Here is a 5,000-nt window from a genome sequence, read left to right on the forward strand (position 1 = left end):
GTTTGGTTGGGCTTTTCTCTTGTGTGTGTGTGTGTGTGTGTCTGTGTGTGTGTGTGTGTGTGCGGGTGTGTGTGGGGCAGCTGGTGGTGCGGTCGGCTCTTTTGTAGGGAAGAAATGATGGGATAGAGGCGTAGGGGAGGAAAAAAGGAAGGATGAAGTAAAGGGAGGGAGAGAGAGAGGGAGGGAGGGAGGGAGGGAGGAGGGAAACAGGGACGGAGAGATATTGGATGCAAAGTAAGCCATGAAAGAATGGAGAGGTGGATGGGAGGAACATAAGAAAGGGAGGAAATATAAAGAACAAAATAAAGGGAGTGAAGAGGAAAGGAAAAGAAGAATAGCTAAAATAGCAAAGAGGGGAGAAGAAGAAGAAGAAGAAGAAGAGAGAGAGAGAGAGAGAGAGAGAGAGAGAGAGAGAGAGAGAGAGAGAGAGAGAGAGAGAGAGAGAGAGAGAGAGAGAGAGAGGATGACGCGGGTGACTGAGTGGCCAGTTTGTTGACACCATTAGTCTCCTGATCACGAGGTAAACATGAAACCTGACCTGACCCTTTGACCCCCCACATCCCTTGGCACCCGTACCACCGCCCCTGTCGTCCCTCCACCCCTCCCTCTCCTTACCTACCTCCCCTCTTCCTCTCTCCTCTCCCCTCTCTTTTCTTTCAGCCTACCAGATCCCCCGGATGCTCTCTTTCACTTTTCCTCCCCCCTTTTTCTCCTCTCCTCTTTCCAGTTCCTCTTGCCTCTTCCCTTCCTCTTATTTTTCTTTTTAGTTTTATTTTTTATTCGTAGTTTTTTTGACTGTTTTAGTTTCTTTTTTTTCCCACGTGTGTTTTTCTATAGTGTTGATTTTTGTTTGTCTTTATTGTAGCTTTAAATGGTTCTTTTCGGTCTATTCATCTCTCTCTCTCTCTCTCTCTCTCTCTCTCTCTCTCTCTCTCTCTCTCTCTCTCTCTCTCTCCATTCACCCATCTAACCATCCATTTCATACTCTTCACCTCCCTTAAAGTCGGATTCGCCTCACCTCCTCACACTTCCTGCCGCCTCCTCCTCCTCCTCCTCCTCCTCCTCCTCCTCCCTTTCCTCTCCCTCTTCCTCCTCCTCCTCCTGCTCCTCCAGTGTTCCCCTCCTGAGCAAATAAACAAAGGGGATATGCATGACCCACTCGGAGCGTGTGCAGGGGAACAAAGGCCAGGGGAAGATCTTCACTGACGCGGCTGACCTCCCTTCACTCCTCCAGTCCTCCTCCTCCTCTTCCTCCACACCTCCTCTGATACACTGAGGACCTTTCTCTTGATGTACTTCTGGGTCACAACTCCACTACATTCAAAAGGTCGTACTTGAGTTTACATGGACATTTTAAGAGTGTTTTTGTGGTTCTAGTGGCAAGTTAAGGAGAATTTTTATGCTATTAACAGTAGAAGCATTCTTGAAAATTGTCTGATCCGTCTTTGTGGCCTTTGAAAATGTATATGGTTAAAAAACAGTGATTTGAAATACAGTTCAGAGACATTCGTGTATGCTTAAGGGTTATTCATATGGTTCTAGTTAGAGATAAAAGAAATTCGTTCAATATTAACAAGAGAAACAATCTTTGAGAACTCCTAATTTCAGAATACCAGCTTCCTGAAATAGAGAGACTTACTTAACTTACTGATAACTAAAGTCCTTATTATGGAGCTATTAAAGGAAGGGCTTCACATCACGGTCCTCTTACTTATGAATAATCTGATCGGACTAAAAGGGGGAAAAAAAAAAGGAAACTGAGGAGGAAAGAAAAAACCGCATGCAATCTGATTATAAGAACCAAGGTGGGTGTAATGTTATCAGAGGAGATAAGACATTAAAAAAGAGAATATATGCTGTACATCCCCCGGGGTGAGATGCCTCATAAATGTTAAGGTAATGAGGTAAAAATGAAATACAAAAAAAAGGTGACTGTCTTTACGAGGTGAAGTGTCTTGAGGTTAGGTGATGTCGTGAAGTGAAGTGATGAGGTGTGAGATGAGCCTTAAAGATGATGAGAGGAAAAGAGAGAGAGAGAGAGAGAGAGAGAGAGATGAACGGATAAAAAATAGGCACGAGTGAGAGGAAGGAAGAGAAGTGGGGGAGAGGGAAGAGGGAGGAGGAGATATAAAAAAGGATCAAAGAAAAATAAAGCGTGAGGATGAGTAAGAAACAGTAAGAGTGTGTCTCATTACGGCACGATGAGACGATTAATTAGTACAAGGATAAAGGGGGAAACCTGAGCTGCGGGAGGCCCTCATTATAGCAGGGCAAGGGGAAGAGGGGGGAGGGATAAAACGGGGCGCCGCGCCAGTATTAAGGGGGGCGGTGTTGACAAGGCGCGCAGGACACACTCATTAATGCAGCCGAAAAGCAAACAATGTGCGCCTCTCTCTCTCTCTCTCTCTCTCTCTCTCTCTCTCTCTCTCTCTCTCTCTCTCATACACACGAGTCAACGCTTCAATAACTCAATGGGAAATATATCAGTAAGGTCAGTGATCTGTCTGGTGTTGGCTGACTCACCGGCTCCCACTATCCACCACCCACCGCCGCCCACCCATCACCCAGACACACACAGCTTCCCACACCCTCCCTGCACCACACGACCTACGTACCCAACCACACCGAACCTTTATTGCTGTGCTGCATTCTGGTTCGCTGATAAATTTCTGTCACTTATCAGAATTAAAGGTAAAAAAGATAATATAATCCTGAACTCCTCATTATGTGTATCTTTTTATTAATACACAGACGAATTTCAGTAATAGTACAAGAAACTGCGTAGAGGTGAGTCACTGATGTGTTGACTTGATTTTCTTCGCAAACAGATGTAAATTTTGACCTATGATAGTTTTACCGGCAGTCATGAGTCATTCCCCACACGGTCGCTTGCACCAACACCTCATGGTCTGCTCGGGGAAGGAGGGAACCATGATATGCAAAGGTAAGTCGGGATTGAGGCGATTATAAGGTGATGAGGTAATGGTGGTTGTGGTGGTGATGGTGGAGGGTGAAGCCTTGGTGTGGCAATACATTTTATGAATATTCCTTCCTTCCTCTTCTGCTTCTTGCCTTCTTTCTCTCCTTTTTCTTTTCCCTTCGTGCAATAAACTCACGTCTGCCTTTATTTCTCCTCTCCTTCAATATTTCTTCATTACTTCATGTGAGTTTATCTTTGAGTGTCTTCCCTTTTTCCTTCCTCTATTTATGCCCACCTCCGTCTCCCTTTCTCCCTTATCCTTCCCTTTCCCTCTCCTTCTATGACTCCACTTCTGTCTGCTTTCCCTTTCCATTTCTTCCTTTTTAAATATATGGTGTCACATTGAGTCAACCCTCTCTTCCTTTATTCTTTCCTTCCCATTTCTTCCTTTCATCGTGGTGATAGTCACTGTAAGTCTCCCTCCGTTTCCTTTCTTCCTTTCCTTTCTCTTCCTTTCATAAATGCGTCACGTTGGGTCTCTTGGTCCTCGCATTGGCCATGGGAAGAGTGCAGACCTGAAACTCGCGCCACGTCACGAGGTGTCCATCACGGCTATCTTAGAAAACCAGACGTGACACTCCAGGCCCAAAGTAACGTTCAAAGCAAGGAATCCCAATAATGAAGTAAGTGAAATATGTACATTACACAAGAAAATGAATTAATATGAGAGCTACGTTATGAGATATTCACGAAAATCACCCATGCATGAATACGTAGAGGGATATAAAGAAGAAAAATGTGCAATACGTATTAAGTAATGGGTAATGCAAAACAGTGATAGATTGGAAAGTAATGAAAAGGTCCACAAGCTACATCACTGAACGCTAACCCTTCATTCCCCCCATTACACCTGCAAACTCGTAATAATGAGGCACCTGCGAGGCTTAATTGACAGCCGGCGACAGGTGAGCGACAGGTGAGGCGCCGCGGACCGGACAAGCAGGTAAGGGTAGGGCGGTGCAGTCTGAGAGGTCACGTGGCCTAACCTCACCTTGTCTGGTGTGAGACAAAGGATTACGATGACGATGATGATAATAATAATAATAATAATAATAATAATAATAATAATAATAATAATAATAATAATAATAATAACGACTAATAATTTCTTGTAAAAGTTTTCATTCAATTTCTTTCTCGTATATTTTTTTATACCTTTCTCTTTCTTCCTCACTCAGTCACGATTTTCTCCTGCCCCACTTTCATTCTCTCTCTCTCTCTCTCTCTCTCTCTCTCTCTCTCTCTCTCTCTCTCTCTCTCTCTCTCTCTCTCTCTCTTTCTGGTACATATTTCTCCCTGTATCTCACCCTCATTCTTCAACTATTTCCTTCATCACATTTTAGCTTTCCTCGCGTGCCTTTCCCTTCATCCATTTCTCTCTCTCTCTCTCTCTCTCTCTCTCTCTCTCTCTCTCTCTCTCTCTCTCTCTCTCTCTCTCTCTCTCACATATATTCCCTTCGTCATACAGCTTTTTTTCCAACAGTTCTGCTGCTCACTATCATATAAAGTTTGTGGAACGGTTCGGCAGGAAAGAAGAGGAGGAAGAAGAGGGAGAGGAGGAGAGGGAGGAGGAGGAGGAGGAGGAGGAGGAGGAGGAGGAGGAGGAGGAGGAGGAGGAGGAGGAGGAGGAGGAGGAGGAGGAGGAGAAGGAGAAGGGAATGGACGGCATCTGTCGCCACGCCTCATACCCACGCCCTCACCCACGCCCACGACAGAACGGGGAGACGCGGCTATGCTTACTTCAAAGGCGTCTCGCTTATGTGACACGTAAATAGTATGTGTTTGAAGGGATAAATATGAACCATTTGGAGGCGGGTTGGATCTCCGTCTTCTGCCTTACTCCCTTCCCTTCCCTTCCCCTTCCCTCTCCCTTCTCTCTCTCTCTCTCACTCTCCTAACGAGTTCCTTTCAATCCCCCCACTCTGTCTCTCCCTCTCTCTTTCACTCAACACGTTTCCTTCACTCTCCTTCCCTCCTTTCCTCCCTCCCTTCCCTCCAGATCAGTACTCCCTCCAACTCC

The sequence above is a fragment of the Portunus trituberculatus genome, chromosome 38 (assembly GCF_017591435.1).
Source record: "Portunus trituberculatus isolate SZX2019 chromosome 38, ASM1759143v1, whole genome shotgun sequence".
Taxonomy (NCBI): Eukaryota; Metazoa; Arthropoda; class Malacostraca; order Decapoda; family Portunidae; genus Portunus; species Portunus trituberculatus.